Source organism: Puma concolor, chromosome D2, assembly GCF_028749965.1.
Source record: "Puma concolor isolate L17-30 chromosome D2, mPumCon1.1.hap2, whole genome shotgun sequence".
NCBI classification, from domain to species: domain Eukaryota; kingdom Metazoa; phylum Chordata; class Mammalia; order Carnivora; family Felidae; genus Puma; species Puma concolor.
In genome coordinates, this window is record NC_141677.1 from 43792844 (window position 1) to 43815433 (window position 22590).

The 22590-nt window shown below is 40.2% G+C and overlaps 1 protein-coding gene across 1 annotated transcript in view; it reads right to left on the reverse strand.

Annotated features, from left to right (window-relative positions):
• The window catches only part of LRIT1 (leucine rich repeat, Ig-like and transmembrane domains 1), a 53591-nt gene extending 31291 nt beyond the window's left edge, over positions 1–22300 (reverse strand). The window contains exon 1 of the mRNA XM_086680163.1: positions 22202–22300. The gene's annotated coding sequence lies outside the window, so the exon portion shown is untranslated. The remainder of the gene's footprint in view (positions 1–22201) is intronic.
• Positions 22301–22590: the final 290 nt, after the last annotated feature.

Sequence of the window (22590 nt, forward strand, 5' to 3'; positions counted from 1 at the left end):
TGACTGGGAGTCTAGCAAATGTAGACCTCCAAAGTCTTCCTGCACATAGGATTTGGTTAAGAGGTCTGGCTCGAGGTTTTGCCTCTGTCTTATCATAATTTCTCACAATAACTCACAATTTCTATGCCCAGAGAAGCAGCTCAAGCCTCAGCAAATGTGCTATAAATGGCAATTGGTGATGGTAATGTTTCTAAGGTAACGAGTGCTGGAAAAGCCTTGCGTGAAGGCCAAAACCACAATCCCTAAATGTTCTCTCTCCTCTGGGTTGAGGTAATTTGCTGTTTCCCCCTTAAGCTGTTCCCTGGCCCCGACACTGTCCACCTGTTCTTTCCTCCATCCATCCAGCTGCTCCTACAATGGCCTCCATTGTCTCCCTGCAAGGGCTCCTCAGCCCAGCTGCCCTTCCCTCTGCAGCTGTTGAAACGCATGCAAGTCCTTTGCTCTTCTAGGTGTGAGGCAGCAAGGCAGCTTGAAAAGCAGTAAAGTTTGAGTATTGGAGAGACCTAGGCATGAATCCAGGATTTGCCTTTTATTCAGTGTGTGACCAAGTTGGAGCAAGGTTCTTATCGCTAAATTGTTCCACTTCCACCAAAATGGACTCACCAGGGTGGCATAATTTAAAGCACATGGCACGCAGTGGATGGTCAACAAATATTAGATTCCCTCTGTCAGGGACCTTTCAGCTATTCCCTGCTATCCCCTGATTTTTCTTATTAGTCACTCAACAAAGGGGTACACTCAGGAAAATTATGATGACTGTGTGACGATTATATGCAACATGAATCAAACCTACTACCTCATTTAATTTCCCACACATCCTCAGAAACATAGGTCTCACACTTGTCTGCACATTTGAATCATCTGGGGCTTGGTGATTCATCAAAGTGTGGTCCCTGGAACAGAGACATCAGTTTTACCCAAGTGCTTGTTAGAAATGTAGACTCTCAGGCCCCACCCCAGACCTCCTGAATCCAAATATGCTTTTCAACAACCCCCCCACCAAGTGTAATTGGTGTGCACTTAGAGCTTGGGAAGCATGATGGAGCTTTACAGACTGCGGATGTCTGGGTCTCTCCCACAGAGACAATGATGTAATCGGTCTGAAGAACTGGCTGGTCTTGAGACTTTTAAAAGCTCCCAGGTGATCCTAATGTGCAACCAGGATTAAGAACCACTGATGGGGGGAGGGTGTTATGGATATCCCATTTTACAAAGAGTGATTTAGCTGAGATTTACTCTGAGTCATCTCTGAGGCCATTCTCTCCTGTTTTATGTGCACATATAACATACTACACACACAGGCATATTAATATATATACACACGTAATATATATAAATATGCATATAATATATACACACATGTACATGACATATGCATATTACCACACTTGTGCATATGTAATATATACACATGCATATTGATATATGTGCACATATGTATATTAATATATACACACATTCACACACATTTTTTTCCTTCACCTCCATCTTGTTCTATAGCTTGCTCTCATCTTTCTGTTACTAATTCCCCAAATGCCAACGATCATAGACCTCAGCAGGAGATCCTCAGCCCAAGGCTTTTTGTTTTATTACCATGATATCGTTTATACGATAATAGGGTCAGGTCTTATAAGTAATTGAGAAACTAAGGCATAAAAAGGTTAAACAAACTGCTTAAATTCATACAGTGCATGAGGAAGCTTCCTGGATCAGAGACTTTCAGATTTCAGTGCTGGCAGTGCATGTCAAGGTGGTAGAGAGCCTGGTTTCTGAAACCATAAGGTGCAAACCACCACCTGGGATCTTGTTAAGTGAAGACTGGTTGAGGAGGTCTGGGGTGGGGCCAAGATTCTGCGTTTCTAACAAGCTCTCAAGTCAAGCTGTTGCTACTGAAGCTATGCTGTGTTCGGCCAGAGCAGAGCACGATAACATGATCCCAACTGCCTGGCCTTCCCTTCCCAGCAGCTGACTGGGGTGGATGATTGAGACCCATGTTGAAAGGCATGCCAGTGACTGTGGCGATCCACTGACCTCCATGCCAGACCTCAGCCCACCACTGGGTGGCGCTCTGGCAATACCTCCCTAAGGGTTTCAGGTTGCTGAGCAGCTCTTGGGTGTTGATTGAACAAATGTTTATTGAGCCTAATTATAAGCCGGGACACAGTTTAAACAAGACAGGGTCCTCATGAGCAGCTTACATTCTAGCAACAATAAACAACTAAGTGTGTAAGATCATTACAAATTGTGATAGTCACTCTGTAGGAAATAAACAAGGGATAAGATAGGAAGGTACTGGGAGAGTGATCAGGAAAGACACCTCTGAGGAGGGATATTTGAACAAAGACTTAAAGGATGAGAATAAGGCACTCAGGTGGAGGGGGTGGGGGGGGAGCATTCCAGGCAAAGGGAACAGCAAGTGGGATAGGGCTTGGCTGTTCAAGAAACAGAAAGATTTGTGAGGCTAAAGCAGATGGAATCAAGGAGAAGCAATAGGAATGCAGGGACCATGCATAGGAATGCAGGGAGGGGCCCAAGGTAGGATGGGTGGAAGGTGGTTGATAGAAAGGATGGCTTAGGGTTTTGTTTAAGAACAATTTAAAGTCTTTGAAAGGTTTTGGGGCGCCTGGGTGGCGCAGTCGGTTAAGCGTCCGACTTCAGCCAGGTCACGATCTCGCGGTCCGGGAGTTCGAGCCCCGCGTCAGGCTCTGGGCTGATGGCTCGGAGTCTGGAGCCTGTTTCCGATTCTGTGTCTCCCTCTCTCTCTGCCCCTCCCCCGTTCATGCTCTGTCTCTCTCTGTCCCAAAAATAAATAAACGTTGAAAAAAAAATTTAAAAAAAAGAAAAGTCTTTGAAAGGTTTTAATCCTTAAAAGTAGGAAAGTGATGGTGGTAATGTTAAGAAGTGAACAGATACGATGTATGGTTTTGGAAGCAAATATAACAATTGGCTAGTGGCTTGAATAAGTCTATTAGTTTGAATTCTTTTGATTTTAGGTAACAATCAAACCCAATCTTAATTTTCTTCAGAAAATAGGACCAATTTACAGACTTATAAAAATGAAAACTATGATGCAGGTGGGCTTAAGGCAAGCTTTGATCAGGCCTCTAGCCTTATTTTTCGGATTCTCAGTCCTGTTTCATCTGTCCCCCACCCTTTGTGTGTCCATTTATCTTTATGCTGACTCCATACATGTTTGCAAGAGCAAGACACATACATGGTTGTAAGATGGTTTTATTTGCATGGAGCAGGGGCAGGCATCATTTCCAACAACTGTAAAACAAAAATCTTGATCTTGGGATTGACTGATTGGGAGATCAGAGTGTCGGCTTAATACCCCCACTGTACCTCCACTGCCAGTGGACTGATTAGCTTAGATGGGAGTTACTGGAAACAATCAGCATGGATAAGGGATGAAATTATCTTAGTTGTCTTGGACCAATGAAGGTATGGGTGTGATCAATCCTACCCAAATGGCGTAGGTGCTACATAGTAAGGAAGAACCACATGGATTTTGAGGAGCAATTTATAACTTCTGTTATTGTAAACCATATTGGGTTTGAAGGCATGGAAGAACATGCAGATGACACCCAAGTTTTTGGAGGTGTCATGCTAAGATGGGGAAAACCAACAGACTTGGAGGGGAAAAAAAAACCAGATGCCTCTTAGATACTCAAGTATCTGAGTCCGGTGAACATTTGTAAACATGAGCAGGAACTAAAGGGAGTTGTCCTGGGTGGAGTCACTCACATCACATGACATCCCCTAGGTGTGGACAGAGTGACAAACTTCAAGTCAGTGTTATAGTCTCTCCCTAACTCCTAGCCCAAAGATTAGCATGAAGAGATGGGTGGCCTACGATTCTGATGAGAGGTTTAGGGCTAGTGATTCTCCAAACCAAATAAAGCCATGGAACACCAGTATTCTGCTACTAAGGGGATAGATGGAGGACCTCAGTGAACAGGTGAATGAAAAAATTTAGAATGAAAAATCTTTTTCACATCTTTTATTTCTGTAATACTTCAAACAGCCAGAGGAGGGAGATAGGAAGGGGATTGGACCCAATTTTTAGATGAAAACAATGACATTCACACAGGTTAACTGATGACACCAGATCTTATGTTTGAATCCCACCCTCCTGATTCTAAATTTAGCCTCTAAACTCTATAGATCCAAGTATCTATGATCAGATAAATTATTCTTGGAGATAAGAGATGTACATGACTTCAGACAGCACATGCTTAGGTGTCTTTTTCAAGGAGTTCTCTGTAAGGTGACTTAACAGGGTCACAGCAGATAAGATGGAAAGAACCCTGGGCTCCCATTCAGACCAACATTCACCTTGGAGCTCTGCTGCTCCCTCTTGTCTGACCTTGGCTGAGTCATTGAATTTTACTGGTCTGCATTTTTATCTGTCTAATAACTGGTGTGAGTTAGGTTAGTTGTTTTCAAACTTTAAAAATAGTGTCTTTTTTATTCTTTTTAAAGAAAAGCCATACTAGGAAGTGTAAGTAAATTAGAGAGATCCTAGCATAACTTGTCCCCTAACCGCTTCCCCCAGGACCATCATCCTAAAAGTTCTAGCGACCGCTCTGTTTTGGTTTTCAGGAATCTGTGGGTTGCCTCCCTTTCTAGGTAAGTCCTGGGTTTTCCTACCTTCCCCAGCTTTAAAGCCTCCAGTCCTCCAAGAAAGCTGCGTCACAGTCTGTCTCCACAACTGGCCAGCACTATAAGCAGCAGATGTTTTCTGTTCATAGCTCTGTTAGTGCTTGAGCTCCATGGAAGAAGTGCCCTGGTTGTTCTGCCTGCCTGTGTTTCAAAAGAGGCTTTTGTGGAAGCTCTGGCATGAGGGAGCTGAAGAAAGCATTGTTCATCAGTTGTTGATAGCAGGTGGATTTGCCAAACCCTTGCTCAAGTTAAACAGGAAATGATTAAAGTTTCCTGGAGTTTGGACAGGCAAGAATCATAAACACTCATAATCATGAGCAGCACTGCCTAATACTATACGATACTATACTATACTATGGGCTTTACGTGTGTCATCCCATCTAATCCCCTGAACCATACTAGGATCACAATGTTATGATCTTAAGTATTATTATCCTCATTGCATATATGAAAACTAAGGCTCTAAATGATTATGAAAACTGCTTCAGGGCACTATTAAAATGTGACACAATTTGGATAGAAATTCCCAGAACTGTCTAAATACAAACGCAAAATGGTTTTTCCAGGATACTCTAGGATTAAGAAATAAAGCCATAGCATCGCAAGTCAACATAAAGTTTTTCTCAGTGGTTACCTTCTTTGGGGGTTCAGTCACTCGTCCTTCAACAATAGCCTGCTATTTATCAAGCATCCAGATTTACTCTGGAAGGGAAAGATAAGGAGGTGAATAAGACACAGTCCTTTCCCTCTAGATGCTCACAGCCTAGCAGGGAAACAAAGTAGTTCATACATACCACTTGTTACAAGTGCTACAATAGAGGTTAATTCAAAATGCCATGGTGTGTCAGCAGGAATGATGGAATTAAGGGCCACTGAAAATCTTCTCCTCCACAAAAGCAATGAGAACACTGGCAAAAAATTAGAAAATCAGTGTTTTCATAACCCTGGATTAATTAAAATCGTCCAACAATCCACGAAGTGTTTATTAAGGAAACTTCCCTGAATCTCATTTTCAATGGGAAATTATAAGGCATGCAAAGAAACAAGAAAGTATGTCCCATACCTAGGCAAGCAAGTGATCAATAGAAACTGAGAAAGTTCGCATGTTGGACTTACTAGACAGACTTTATTTTTTTTTAATTTTTTTTAGTTTTATTTTTTTGAGAGAGAGAGAAACAGAGCACGAGCAGGGGAGCAGGGGAGCAGGGGAGCAGGGGAGCAGGGGAGGGGCAAAGAGAGAGGGACACACAGAATCCGAAGCAGGCTCCAGGCTCTGAGCTGTCAGCATAGAGCCTGACGCCGGGCTTGAACTCATGAACTGCGAGATCATGACCCCAGCCAAAGTCAGATGCTCAACCGACTGAGCCACCCAGGCACCCCATTAGACAAAAACTTTAAATCATATATTTCAAACATGTTCAAAGAACTAAAGGAAACTATGAGATTAATGTCTTGCCATGTATAGAATATCAATAAAGAAAAATTTATTGGGGCGCCTGGGTGGCTCGGTTGGTTAAGCGTCCGACTTTGGCTCAGGTCATGATCTCACGGTCCATGAGTTCGAGCCCCACGTCGGGCTCTGTGCTGACTGCTCAGAGCCTGGAGCCTGTTTCAGATTCTGTGTCTCCCTCTCTCTCTGCCCCTCCCCTGTTCATGCTCTGTCTCTCTCTGTCTCAAAAATAAATAAACGTTAAAAAAAAAAAAAAGAAAAAAAAAGAAAAAATTATTTAAAAAGTTAAATAAAAAATTCTAATGTTGAAAAATACAGTAACTGACATGTTACTAGAGGGGCTCAACAACAAATTTGAGCAGGCAAAAAAAAAAAAAAATCAGTGAACTTGAAGATAGACCACTGGAGATTTTGTACTGTAAACAATAGAAAGACAAAAGAATTAAGAAAATGAACAGAGCTTTAGAGACCTATGGAACACCATCAAGAATATCAACATGTTCATAATGGGAGTTCCAGAAAGAGAGAGAGAGACAGCAGGGGCAGGAAGAATATTTGAAGAAATGATGGCCAAAATTTTCACAACTTTGATGAAAAACATTAATCTACATATGATAATCTTTAAAAAATTTTTAATGTTTATTTTTAGAGAGACAGAGAAGAAGAGTGTGAGTGGGAGAGAGGCAGAGAGAGAGACAGAGAATCCAAACCAGGCTCCATGCTATCAGTGCAAAGCCCAACATGGGGCTCGATCTCACTAACAGTGAGATCATAACCTGAACCAAAGTCAGACACTCAGCCATCTGAGCCACCCAGGAGCCCCCATACCATCATCTTAATAGACATAGAATAAACATTTAACAAAAAGCCAAGATCTTCTTATGATAAAAACACTCAATGAACTAGTAATAGAAGGAAACTTCCTCAAACTGATAAAGTATATCTATGAAAACCCACAGTTAACATCTTAGTTGGTGGTGAAAGGATGAAATCTTTCCACCTAGGATCAGGAAAAAGCAAGGATGTTCACTCTCCCAACTTCTCTTCAACATTGTACTGGAAGGCAATTAGGCAGTTTAAAAGAAGTAAAATGCATCCAGATTAGAAAGGCAAAAGTAAAACTATCCTATTTGCAAATGACCTGATCTCATATATAAAAGTTCTAAGGATGTCACACACATACACATACACACATACACACAAATAAAAACTATCAGAGGTAATAAACAAATACAGAAAGTTTGCAGAATACAAGATGAAAATAAAATTAGCAGTTGATTTTCTATATACTAACAGAAAATAATACGAAAATTAACTTAGGAAAATAACTCCAGTTATAATAGTATCAGAAATTTAAAACAAATGCTTAAGAATAAATTCATTAAAGGAAGTATGAAATGTATACACTGAAAACTATAAAATATTATTGAAAGAAATTACAGAGGTCCCCTTCTCTCTCTGCCTCTCCCCACTAATTCTCTCTCAAATAAATAAATAAATAAATAAATAAATAAATAAACAAACAAATAAATAAATAAATAACTTTAGAAAGAAATTAAAGAGGACCCAAGTAGATGGAAAGACAGGCAATAATCATGGATTAGAAAACTTAACATTGTTGAAGTGTCAATACTTTCCAAATTAGTCTACAGATTTGCTGCAATCCTTATCAAAATCCTGGCTGACTTTTTTTTGCAGAAACTTATAATCTGATCCTAAAATTCATATGTAAATGCAAAGGACCCAGAACAACCAAAATGATCTTTAAAAAGAACAATGTTCGGAGCACCGGGGTGGCTCATTCGATTAAATGACTGACTCTTGTTTTGGTCTCAGGTCATGATCTCAGGGTTTGTGAGACTGAGCCCTGCATCAAGCTCTGCTCTGACAGCACAGAGCCTGCTTGGGATTCTCTCTTTCCCCCTTTCTGCCCCTCTGCCACTCTCTCTGTCTTTCAAAGTAAATAAATAAACTTAAAAAACAAACAAACAAAAAACAATGTTGGAGGACTCACATTACCTGACTTCAAAACTTACTCTAGGGTGCCTAGGTGACTCAGGTCATGATCTCATGGCTCATGAATTTGAGCCCCTCATCAGGCTTGCTTCTGTGAGCACTAAGTCCCCATTTGGATCCCCTGTCCCCCTTCCCCCCTCTGCCCCTCTCCCACTCAAGCTCTCTCTCTCTCAAAAATAAATAAAACATTGAAAAAAAAACTTACCCTAAAGTGACAGCAATCAAAACAGTGTGCTACTATCATAAGGGCAGACATATAGATCAATAAATACGATCAAGTCCAGAAAGAGATTTTTACATTTATGTATGATCAACTAGCTTTTATTTACTTATATTTTTACATCTGGGAAGTGTCGAACTTAGGTCATGTGATTGAAGTATGCTGTCCTGTTTAGTGATAGGTCGACCTCAGCTTAGAAAACCTCTAGGTTGAAAAACCTGAGCAGATTAAGGTGTTCGTTTGGTCATGCGGCCACCACAGGTAGTCCTGGGCACTGAGTCTGAAGCCAAGTGAGCATGGTCATGGGCCCTTGGGCAAAGGTTGGTGCCCCTAATGACTTCTGCAAAGGTCATGAATTCTGCTGTCAGTGTCAAGTGGCCATTTGAATCTACATTTATGATCAACTAATTTTCAATAATGATGTCAGAGTAATTCAAAAAGGAAAGAATAGTCAATAAATGGTGCTGGGACAACAGGATGTGCAAAAGAATGAAGATGGACTTCTACCATACTCCATGTACAAAAATCAACTCAAAAGAGGCCATTGACCTAATGTAATAGCTAAAACTATTAAAATCCTAGAAGAAAACATAGACATAAATCTTTGTGACCTTGGATTAACTACTGTTTTTTTAGATAGGATACCAAAAGCATAAGCAAAAACGACAAAAAATTGACAAATTGGACTTCATAATTAAGAACTTTTGTGCTTCAAAGTATACTCTCAAGAAAGTAAAGTCATCTTGCAGACTAGGATAAACATCTGCAAACCATATATCTTATAAGAGATTGGTATCCAGAATATATAAAGAACTCTCAGAATTCAACAATAGAAGGACAGAAAAACCCAATTTTTTAAAACAGCAAAGAATTTTTATAGACATTTCTCCAAAGAAGATATACAAGTGGCAAATTATTCCATGAAAAATGCTCAACCTCTTTAGTTATTAGATAAATTAAAACCAAAACCATAATGAAATATCATTCCACACCTACTAGGATGACTATAATAAAAAAGATTGACTATAGCAAGTGTTGACAGAGATGTGCAGAAATTGGAACTTTCATACATTCCTGGTGAGAATGCTAAATGGTGCAGCATGTTGACAAATAGTTTAGAAGTTCCTTAAAATATTAAACATATAGTTATCATGTGACCCAGCAATTCTACTCCTAAGTATATACCCAAGAGAATTTAAACATATTTCTACATAAAATCTTGTACATTAATGTTCACAGCAACATTATTCATAATAGCCAAAATGTGAAAACAACCCAAATGTCAATCAATTGATGAATGAATAATGTAGTGTATTCATACAATGAAATATGCTTCAGCCATAAAAAGGAATGAAGTACTGATATATGCTACAACATGGATGAATCTTGAGAATATTATGCTAAGTAGAAAAAGCCAGACACAAAAGACCATGTTATGTATTACTTCACATATAGGAAATGTCCCGAATAGACGAACACAGAGATACAGAAAGTAGATTAGTGGTTGCCTGACCTGGGGGGAAGCATGGAATGGTGGGTGACTGCTAATGGATACAGGGCTCTTCTGGGGATATTGTAACTGCTCTGGAATTAGATAGTGTTATTGATTGCACAGCTGTGTGAATATGCTAAAACCCACTGACTCCTACACTTTAAAAGGGTGAATTTTATGGTGTGTGAATTGTATCTCAATATATATCTTACCATACATCCTAGTTTTATGGTATGTGAATTCAAAGTGGTTGGGAGCTTAGAGGAGAGTTACAAGTTAAAGGGGGGATCCAGGAAGGCTTCCCTGGGGAAGGGACACAAGTTGTCCTTTTCCTAGCTCTCCAGTCCCTGAACATAACTGGTTCACAATCATGTCCCAAAGCAATGCCTCTCCAGAGCAGGGACGTGCCACTTTATACTCTTATACTCCTTCCTAGTGTCTTCCTTTCCTCTACAAAGGCTTCACATCATGTTCACACAATCCAAGCCCCATTCGTCCATCCATTTTTCAGTGCAAGTTTGTTCTACAAGTGAACACATTTTTTTCACAGTCATTTTTATTTTTTGACCTTTCAGTGTCTTTTTTTTTAGTTGAAGTATAGTTGACATACAATATTATGTTGGTTTCAGGTGTACAACACAGTGATTTGACATTTACATACGTTATGAATGATCACCATTATAAGACTAGTTGCCAAAATTATTGCAATACTTTCTAGCCAAATTTATAGGAAAGGCATAGCCTAGCAAAACAGAAAACCTTTAGACAAACTGCACCCCTTCAGTCAAACGCCATGGAAAAAATTATGGGCCCCTTCCCCACCCACACCAGGAAAAACTGAGAAGTGAGTCTATACTTTCACTCTTGTGAGGCTGTAACAATGTACTTTATTACCCCCCGCCAAGATGGTGTCAGGGAAGATCGGGTAGGGAACGAGGACTTTCTTCCTCAAATAAATCAACCCCAGAGTATCAGTGGAGAACATGTTAGGAGACTAAACGCCGGTCTCTACACAGCAGCAATGTAGAGCCTTCTCCTCACTTTGGACATCAACAGAGGCCAGAAAGAAAACCTGTACTCCCACCTATAAATAATGAGGAGGTGTCACCATCCTCTGCTAAAGAAAGCCAGATAAAACAGATTTAAGTAAGATCCAGAGACTCCTAACATAATATAAAAACGTCCAAGTTTCAGTTGAAAATTTCTCATCATACAAAGAACTGGGAAGATCTCAAATTGAATTTAAAAAGATAATCAATAGATGCTGATACCAAGATGAGAAGGAAGTTGGGATTATTAGACAAAGATTTTAAAGCACCAATGATAAAAATGTTTCAAGAAGCAATGACGAACATGCTTGAAACAATAAAAAATTAGGAAACTTCATCAAAGGAACAGAAGATATAAAGAAAAACCAAATGGAAATTTTAGAACTGAAAAATACAATAACTAAAATGAAAAGTTCAGTGGATCGGCTCAACAGCAGAGTGGAGGGAACAGAGGAAAAATTAATCAAAGGAGTTCAGGAGTGGCTACATTAATGTCAGATAATATAGATTTCAGAGCAAAGAAAATTACCAGTTAAAAGAATTTTATTTCATAAGAAAAGTATAAATTCCCCAAGAAGACACAGCATTCCTACACTTGTGCACCAAACAACAGAGCTATAAAATATGGCAAGCAAAAACTGATTAAACTGACAAGAAAGCTAAAAAAATACACAATTACAGCTGGAAACATCAATGCCTCCCTGTCAATAATTGAGAAAACAATGAAATAGAGTATTAGCCAAGATATAGAAGAACTCAACACCACCGTCAAACAACGTATCTGGTCAACACATATAGAATATCCCATCCACCAATGGCAGAATACATATTCTATTCAAGTGTCCACAGAACATATACCAAAGTAGACCATATCTTGGGCCATAAAGGAAGCCTTAACAAATTTAAAGTAATTAAAATCATATACAGTATGTCCTCTGACTACAATGGAATCAAATTAAAAATCAGTAACAGAAAGATAACAGGAAAATCTCCAAACACTTCGAAACTAAACAGAACACTTCTAAATGATCCATGAACCAAAAAGGAAGTCTTTTTTAATTTTTTAATTTTTAATTAATTAATTATTTATTTTTTTAAATATGAAATTTATTGTCAAATTGGTTTCCATACAACACCCAGTCTTACAGGAAATTTTAAAAAGGCAAGTAACCCAATACAACATATGAAAATGTGTGAGACACAGCTAAAGCAGTGCTGAGAATGGAATTGAGAATATTAAATGCATTTATTAGAAAAGAAGAAGTATGGAGATTCCTCAAAAAATTAAAAATAGAACTAGCATATCATCCAGAAATTCTACTTCTGGGTATTTATTTAAAGGACACTAAAACACTAACTCAAAAACATATCTGCACCCCTATGTTCATTGTAGCATTATTTACAATAACCAAAGCATGGAAACAATCTAAGTGTCCAACATGGATGCATGAAGAAAATGTGGTGTATGTACAATGGAATATTACCTAACCACAAAAAGAAGGAAATCTCGCCATTTGCAACTCCATGGAGAAATCTTGAGGGTATTATGCTAAGCAAAACAAGTCAGACATAAAGACAAGTACCAATCTCAATCTCATTTATATGTGGAATCTTAACTTTTTTTTTTTTTTTTTTTTTTTAGAGAGAGAGAGAGCGTGTGAGCGAGAGAGCATACCATTGGAGGAGGGGAGCAGAGGGAGAGATAGAGAATCTTAAAGAGGCTCCAAGCTCAGTGTAGAGTCCCATGCAGGGCTCTATCCCACAACCCTGGGATCATGACCTGAGCCAAAATCAAGAGACAAATGCTCAACTAACTGAGCCACTCAGATGCCTCCCCTTATATGTGGAATCTTAAAAAACAAATTCTAAAAGAAAACAAACCAAGCTTGCAGATACTGAAAACAGACTGGGGTGTACCAGAGGCAGGGGAGAGGGGTGGGCAAAATGAGTGAAGGTGGTCAAAAGGTACAAACTTCCAGTTATAAAATGAGTAAGTTACAGGAAATTAATGTACAGCATGGTGACTATAGTTAAAAGTATTGTATATTTGAAAGTTGCTAAGAGAATAGATTTTAAAAGTTCTAGGCAGAAGAAAAAGGTCTGTAATTGTGTGTGGTGATGGATGTTAACTAGATTTATTGTGGTGATCATTTCATTGTATATACATATATCAAGTCATTACGTTGTATATCTGAAATGAGTGTAATATTACATGTCAATTATATCTCAATTTAAAGAGAGAGGAAAGGTATTAGCTCACTTATCTAAGCTCTCACTTCAAGAATCTACAAATAGAAGAGCAAAATAATCCCCAAATAAGCAGAAGGAAGGAAATAAAAAGATTAGAACCAAATCAATGAACTGAAACAGAAAAATAATATAAAAAATCAATAGAACAGTTTTAAAAAATTTTAATGTTTAATTTTGAGAGAGAGACAGATAGAGCATGAGTGTGGGAGGGGCAGAGAGAGAGGGAGACACAGAATCTGAAGCAGGCTCCAGACTCTGAGCAGTCAGCACAGAGCCCAACACAAGGCTCAAACTCATGAACAGTGAGATCATGACCTGAGCCGAAGTCAGTCGCTTAACCGACTGTGCCACCCAGGTGCCCCTAAAACAGATTTTTTATATCAATAAAATTAACAAAACTCTAATAAGAGTGACAAGAATAAAAAAAATAAGGCACAAATTATCAATATCAGGGATGAAACAAGGATATCACTACAGACTGCAGATAGCAGCAGTAATATGTGAACACTACACACAACTCTATATAAACATAAATTTCACAACATAGATGGAATGGACTAATTCCTTAAAAAGCACACCAACTACCACAACTCATCAAATATGAGACAGATAATAGCCCTACAACTATTAAGGGAATTGAATTTAGAATTTAAAATCTCCCAGAAACAACATCTTCAGACCCAGAGAATTCTACCAAATGTTTAAAGAAGAATTAACACCAATTCTATGCAATCTCTTTTAGACAATAGAAGAGAAGGGAAGACTTCTCTGTTCATTTTATGAAACTATCATTACCGTGATACCAAAACCAGACAAAGAAAAAACAAGAAAACTGTAGACCAATGTATCTCATTAATACAGATGTGAAAGCCCTTAGAATATCAGCAAATAGAAATCAACTATACATGAAAACAATTTTACATCATGATCCAAGAGGGATCCAGAGATACAAGGCTTGTTCAATATGGGGAAATCTGTCATTGTAATCCACCAGATTAGACTATTAAAGGATAAATATCATGCAATCTTATCAGCAGATGTAGACAAAAAACATTTGATAAAATTCAGCCCCCATTCATAATAAAAACTCTCAGAAAAATAAGAATAAAGGAGATCTTCCTTAACTTGATAAAGAGCATCGAAAAAAACTTACAACTAACATACTTAAAGGCAAAAACACAAATGCTTTCTCCTCAAGATCATGAGCAAAGCAAGGATGTCTGCTTTCATAACCCTTATTCAATATAATGCTAGAAGTTCTAGCCAGAAAAAAAAAAGAAGTTCTAGCCAGTATAATAAGGGCAAGAGAAGGAAATAAACAGCATACAGTTTGGAAAGGAAGAAGTAAAACGGCCTCTATTTGCAGATGATAAATTTTCTACATAGAAAATTCCAGCAAATGTACGAATATACTCTTAGAACTAACAAGTAAGTTCAAGCAAGACTAGAGGATAAAAGGAAAACATACAAAAATAAATTTTATTTCTATACATCAACAACTAGCATGTGAAATTAAATACAATACCATTTACAATTGCTCAAAGACAATGAAATACCTAGGTGTAAATCTAACAAAACATATATAGGACTTACATGCTGAAAATTGTGCAATGATGATGAAAGAAATGGAAAAAAAAAAAGATCTAAAAGGAAAAACACATCTTGTTCATGAGTTGGAAGACTCAACACAGTAAAGATGTTCATTCTCCCCAAACTGATACATAGGTATAATGCAATTCTTATTAAAATCCTAGCAAAATGGCTTCTAGATATAGATTTTTAAAAATTTTATGTGGAAAGGCCTTAACATTTTTGAAAGGAAAGAATAAACTGGAAGAAATCCATTTACCCAATTTCAAGGCTTATTATAGAGCTACGGAAATCAAGTCTGTGTAGTATTGGCCGAAGTATAGTCACATAGATCAGTGGAACGGAACAGAGAACCCAAGAAAATACCCACGCTGATATGCCCAACTGACTTTTATTTTAAATGTTTATTTATTTTTGAGAGAGAGTGAGAAAGAAAGCGGAGAGGCAGACAGAGAGGGGGACGGAGGATCTGAAGCAGGCTAGGCGCTGACAGCAGAAAGCTTGAACTCAAGAACCGTGAGAGCATGACCTGAGCCAAAGTCGGATGCTAACCCACTGAGCCACCCAGGCGCCCCTGCCCAGCTGATTTTTGATGAGGATGCAGAAGCATAAATTAATGGTGCAATCAGACGCCCTAGGCACAAACAAACAATAAATAAAAATAACGCTTAACCTAAGTGTCACTTTCATACAAAAATTAGCCTAAAATGGATCATGGACATGAAGATAAAATGTAAAACTGTAAATATCTTAGGGAAAAAAAAAAAAAAAAAAAAACTTAGGAAAAAGTCTATAGGATGTAGAGCCAGGCAAAATGTTCTTAGACTCGACATAAAAAGGGCAATTTATAAAAGGAAAATCTTATAAGTTTGACTACATCAAAATAAAAGCATTTGCTCTGCAAAAGCCCCTGTTAAAAGGGATTTTGACAAGAACATATTTAACAGTTTCTACGAAGAGAAAGGGAGCTTCACTTTCTTTTTTATTTTTTTTTATTTTTTTTATTTTTTAACATTTATTTATTTTTGAGACAGAGAGAGACAGAGCATGAACGGGGGAGGGTCAGAGAGAGGGAGACACAGAATCTGAAACAGGCTCCAGGCTCTGAGCTGTCAGCACAGAGCCCGACGCGGGGCTCGAACTCACGGACTGCGAGATCATGACCTGAGCCGAAGTCGGCCGCTTAACCGACTGAGCCACCCAGGCGCCCCAGGGAGCTTCACTTTCAAGTCAATAGAGATTGTCATTTGGGACCCTTTCAAAACAACCAATTATGACTATCTCTATGACATTGCCATCCGACCCCCATCCCTCACTTCTGTCTTCGTGGTAATTAGGAGGTACTCACCTCATGCCTTGCTGAAGTCCAGACAAAGCAGTCCTTTAATCTGCCTATCTAGTGATCCCATCACAAATGGCTCAATGGAGTCTGGCACATCTTGTGGATGGTGTGATTTTCTACACAGTACACTCATTATAGGTGGATAGGACAAATGATCTAATTAACAAAGACAGCTACTTTCAACGCATTCTGTCCCAGACCCAGCTATATCTCTGTTAGGAGGAAAACACATCACATTTTCTATTTGAGAATCTTGGGATCTAAGTCTTCAATTTGGGCGTTGGAGGGAATAAGGAGAGGAATCGTGGCACCTGCTTTATCCAAATCTTTCTACAAGGTGAAGATTTATTAAACACATATTGTTTTGAGCTCTTCATATTAAAGTTTTGAGTGAAAAGCACAGATGTGATGTGAAGGGTACAATACCTTCTTACCTTGGAACTCATTTATGCCATTTATACTATAAAGGAATCAAATGTTAATAATCACAGATACTTTGCTATAGAAAATACCTCTCCTGCCTTCCTTGTACACTGCCCTGAAAATGTTTCCAATACTTCCAAAGACAACTGTCTAGGGATCAGTCACAGAACATTTTCCTTCAACCTGGATATTAACCGAGTTATACACCTGTGATCAGGCCAAATGTGGCAGAAGCATTTACCCTTGTCTCCTCAGAGGCAAAGAAACTCTGTTTTGCACATCAGCCTTTTTTTTTTTCCTTTGCTCTCTGTTCAGAGATCCAGCCCCACCCCATGAAAAGGCTGTCTATTTGATCAGAGAGACACAAAGTTGGCTTGTGCAAACCAAGTGTAAAAGACAGAAGAGCAATTTATTCTGGTTAATAAGCTGAGAGAAAACATGCAGAGGCCAATTGTATGGTGGGCACAAGAAGGGTTTCTTGTCTGGAGAGTGTATAGTGTGGCAGACACTGTCATTTGTTTGCCCATCCAACGGCCCTCGCCCTTTTTTATTGTGCAGAATAAAACCCTATTTGCTGCAGATATCAGGTGCCTGTGAGATTTAGGAGAACATTATGTGCTATCAGTCCTCCTGCATGAGAAAATTGCAATTTCTCTATACAAATTTTGGGAGGCAGCCTTCAAGATCCTTAAATGATTCTTGCCTACTGATATTTACACCCAAAAGAGCATAGTCCTCTTTTGCACTGAATAAGGCTGCGGTGTGACCAACGGGATATTGTGGAAGTGCAGAATTTGAATCTTTCAAAACTAAGTTATTAAAACACATTGTAGCTTTTATCTTGCCTTCTTGGATTCATTCAGAAGGAATCCAGCTCTCATACAGTGAAAACATTCAAGCAATCCTATGATAAAGTCCATGGGACCAGGAACTGAGTCCTCCCGCCAATAGCCAGAATGAAATTACTGGCCATGTGAGTGAATAAACTTTGCCCAGATCCTCCAGCTCTGGCTGCAGACAGCTGGAAGTCCAGCTGACGTCTTGCCTGCACTTTTGTTAGAGACCCCAAGCCAGCACCATGCAGCCAAGCCTCTCCCAAATTGTTGGCCCAAAGAAACTATGAGAGATACTATTGCATTAAGCCCATAAATTTCAGGGCAATTGGTTATGCAGTCATAGATCACTGACATACCAATCATGTTAATTCCCATTTCCCCTGGATGGTATAGAGGTAGCCAGAGAACCACAGACTAAAAACCAGACACGGAAATGAGAGCCTTTGACATTGCCTATGTCTTGTTCTGACAGCCTGGGCAGGTGGTGTGCTCATAAGCCTTATTTCTAGAACAATTTTGAAAGCCCTGATTTTTAGTATTTACCTAGTTCTATGGGGTAAATATTCCCATCATGGTTAAGCTCATGCTACCACCACAGTTGGGAACGGTTGTAGACAGTTGGCTCTCTCAAGCCCCTGTGAGTCAGCTCCAGCAGTAGAGAAAGAATTTATTTCCAGGTCTCTTTCAGTCCAAAGCTCCAGCTCCTTATGGTCTGGATGCTGCTATTCCAAAAATTCAATAGTACTGCAGACCCTTGGTCTACCTGTGAAGAACTAAAGAGTATTTGATTAGGTCATAGTTTTGATTATTTATTATTATAGTGCTCTGATTGAAGCCAGGGGATGCTGGTCCCCCCATACGCACTTCCTCAGCCTTCAGGGGAGCTCCTCTTCATGCTAGAGGGAGCCAGCAAGTAGCTACATGCCTATTCAGTGGGAGAAACGTCATCCCTGAAGATGTGGATTGACAATGTCCTAGGACAGTGACCTAAACATCTTTTTTTTTAAATGTTTATTATTTTTTGAGAGAGAGATAGAGGGGGGGGGAGGAGTAGAGAGAGAGGGAGACACAGAATTGGAAGCAGGCTCCAGGCTCTGAGCTGTCAGCACAGAGCCCAAAGCGGGGCTCGAACCCGTGACCCATGAGATCATGATCTGAGCCAAGTTGAACGCATAACCGACGTAGGCACCCCAAGGACAGTGACTTAAGAGTGCCAGTGCTTAACAGCAATCCATCGATCTTCTGGCATGTGGTTAGGTCCCTAGTGAATAGAATGGGCTTCACAAACTAAGAATAGGAGCTCACCTTGAAGCCTGAGATACGGTCGTTCAGCAATACACAGACTTAGAGAAGATCCTTTTGTGATAAGATAATAGTATGGTGGTTAAGTGTCAGCTTAGATTGTTTGCATTCATATTGTTTCCACTAGCTGTGTAATTTGGGGGCATTTACTTAATTTTGTAAGCCTCACCTTTCCCATCTGTAAAATGGGAATAATAGGGCTGATTGTATACAATCATGAATGTTATATGCTTGGCCTATGGAAAGTATTCAATAAAATCTGGCTATTAGTAGCATTATTATTATCATTACTGTGCAGTGATGCAGGTCACTGAAGGCAAAGTTGCAAAGTTTTGATAATAAAAAGGAGACACTCCCTAGCATGTCTCCATATTCCCCAAAGTAGAGCTGGAAAGACAGGATGGATTGGGCTTCCCTGCCCCACATCCTCCCCGTTGAAGTGTCAGTGACACTCCTCTGCAGAGGCAGCCCCACCCACATCCTGAAATATTTCCAGCTAGCACAGAAGGACATCATGTCCTCAACCACCAGCTGTGCCACAGTTGAGCCTCTTGTCAGGTGCCCACTGAATCCCAGGCCACCCCTCCTCTTGTCCTTGTCTATCTGACCTGGTTCCCAACTCACTTTTTCTGCTGGCACTTGTCTGGGGCTGGATCCCCACCTGGATCTTGTGGTCTTTGTCTATCGGTTAGGGGAAGAGGCTCTTATACCCTGAGATGACAGCTGAGCTCACTCCTATGTGGGTACTGACTGTCAGAAGGATGGCATTATCTGTTTAATGTGTCAGCTGTCACTGTGCCTCTCTCAGCCAGATGAGCACTTGCTACCCACCACTGTGGATCAGCAGCTGCTTTCTAGAGAGGCTCTCCAGTCTTGTGATAACCTAATCTGGCATCCTAATCTTCCTCACAATTCGATATTGCTGAAGTCCCTGTGGGTCTTGTATATGTCCTCACAAAGGACATCTAGACACAAAAGAAGCTTGTTGTAAGTAGACAGTACTGCTCTTCAGTTCCTGGGCCCTACCTCACACCAGATCACAGCCAGCTGTCTGATTTACCCACATAAGCCAGAAGGATTCAGAAGTGTTCCCATCTGTTAGAGCTACCACCTTCCATTCTGTACCACACCGGAGTGGAGGCAGTAAAACGTAGTCTCTCCCCTCCCCCTGCTTGCTGCACCTCAGGCAAGCCTATGTGCTGTTCTTGATTTTAGCACTTCTGATTGCTGTAGAACACAGGAAATAGCAGCCATATGAGAAACTAAGTTTGATTTTCCAATATTATAAAATTTCTATAACCAGCATTAGATTTGGGGGTCTGTACTATTACAGAGAAATTACTCAGTGGATGCTTGTTAAAAATGACCATGCAGGGCGCCTGGGTGGCTCAGTCGGTTAAGCGGCCGACTTCAGCTCAGGTCACGATCTCACGGTCCGTGGGTTCGAGCCCCGCGTCGGGCTCTGTGCTGACAGCTTGGAGCCTGGAGCCTGCTTCCGATTCTGTGTCTCCCTCTCTCTGACCCTCCCCCGTTCATGCTCTGTCTCTCTGTGTCTCAAAAGTAAATAAACGTTAAAAAAAAAAAAATTAAAAAAAAAATGACCATGCAGAGGAGAGCCTGGGTGGCTCAGCTGGTTAAGTGCCTGACTCTTAGTTTTGGCTCAGGTCATGATCTCACAGTTTGTGAGTTTAAGTCCTGCCTTGAGCTCTGCACTGGCAACAACAGAACCTGCTTGAGATTCTCTCTCTCCCTTTCTGTCTCTGCCTTTTCCCCACTTGTTCTCTCTGTCTCTCTGTCTCTCTCTGTCTCTCTCTCTCTCTCTCAATAAATAAATAAATAAATAAAATTTTAATGAAAGACAGAGTTTATTCAAGACTATGGGAACAGGAGAGAGACCATTGCAATACGAGAGACTAAACTCAATTCCAAATACAAACAGGAACAAGTGAGGATTTACTAAGAAATTTACTAAGAGAAACTTGGTTAGGTATCAAGAGTGGAGGAAGAGGAGGTTGATCAGATATCAAGGGTGGAGGAAGAAGAATGTAATTGGATATGGGGGTGGTGGGTGGATTCTTTGGCAAAACTGGGCTCAGCAGGTGACGGATGAGAGCTAGTCAAGGAGAGGACCTAAAGAAGCCTGACTACAGTTGGTTAAGGAGGGAGTCTTTGCCAGTATCAGAACTCTCCAGAGAAACAGACCAATAGGATGTATGTATGTGGAGAGAGAGAAAGGAGGATGGGTGTGGAGGGGGTAGGAAGAGAAAGGAAAGGTGGGAAGGAAGAAGGAAAGAAAGAGAGAGAAAGATTTATTTTAAGGAATCAACTCATTTAGTTGTGAAGTCTGGCCAGTCAGAAATCCATAGGGCAGACCAGCTGGCTGGAAACCCAGGCTGAATTTCTATGTTACAGTCCCAAGGCAGAATGTCTTCTCTGGAAACCTCAGATATTTGATATCTTAAGGCCTTCAATGGATGGGATGAGGCCTACTCACATTTTGGAGGGTAATCTACTTTACTTGAAGTCAACTGTCTGTAAATGTCAATCACACCGACCAAATACCTTCACATCTAGACTAACATTCAACCAGACAACTGGAACCATTGCTTAGCCATGTTGACATAAAATTAACCATCACAGGGCCCCAAGAAAGTATGTGGAAGCCCAGCTGACATGTTCAGTCCACTTTGACTTCTGAGGGGTGCTCACCAGTCTCCTGATCCTATTTAAAAAAAAATGTTTAATGTTTATTTTTGAGAGAGAGACAGAGTATGAACGGGGGAGGGACAGAGAGAAAGGGAGACACAGAACCCAAAGCAGGCTCCAGGTTCTGAGCTGTCATCACAGAGCCCGACGTGGGGCTTGAACTCAAGAAGTGGGAGATCATGACCTGAGCTGAAGTCAGACACTTTACTGACCGAGCCACCCAGGTGCCCCCTCCTGATCCCATTTTTAAGAGAAAATAATTCAGAGGACTCCTTCCCTCTATAGCACCTCTTGTTATAACCTAGAGATAAAAATGAGGTAGAAAGTATTTTCTTCTTGACCTCAAATGAACATCTTATATCCAGAGACCCACTGGTCCAGGAACATCTGCAGCCATCACACTGACTATTGAGAAATGATGTTTGGCAAAAATGGTAGGAATACCTGTAGAGGTATCACGAAGCTATTTGGAGGTAAGAACAAGGACAAATTAGGCCACATACCTAATAATCAGGGATGCCTGAAGTGGGAAATTCCACTTATCATTATGTTTGTGTCTTCTGACCCTCAAGAATGCACTATTAGACTCAGCAAGGTGGAGAAAACACAGATAAAAACTGCCACTATCCTGCCCCCACATAGGAAATTTTAAGAGAGCATCCTGCTATTCTGCTGAATGTGAGTAACAGTATCCCATGCAGTGAAAGCTATGCAGCTCAGAATCATTCATACCACTGGCTGCTTCACCAAGCACCCAGCTCCACTGGCAAGGGCTTTGCCTGGGTTTCACAGGGAACTCCCTCTTGCCAGAGATTGTATGTGGTCTTTGGAGAAGCAGGGGAGGGATATCCTTTTCCTACCTTCTGTAATGCATTCTCTTGCTGGAGTCTTAAGGCAAGGTGTTTGTCTCTAGAAGTCTCTTAGTTTTACTTACAACATCCTGTTCTCCTGGCACTTGGGCATGAAAAACTAGGCTGAGAGACAAAGCTGAGAGATGCCCAGTTTGGCCTCCTCCCTGATGACCAAGTTCCTGATTGGATCAGCCTCCACCTGTGGGAATCCCTCCCCTCTCATTCACTCACCAGTGCATTTTGAAAACATATTTTGAGTTCCCATTATGCACCAGGCACTGCGTTAGGTGCTGGGGGTTCTACAGTAACCACACTATCTGCCATCCTGGAGTGCTCATTCTTTTTTTTTTTTTTTTTAATGTTTATTTACTTTTGAGAGAGAGAGAGAGAGAGAGAGA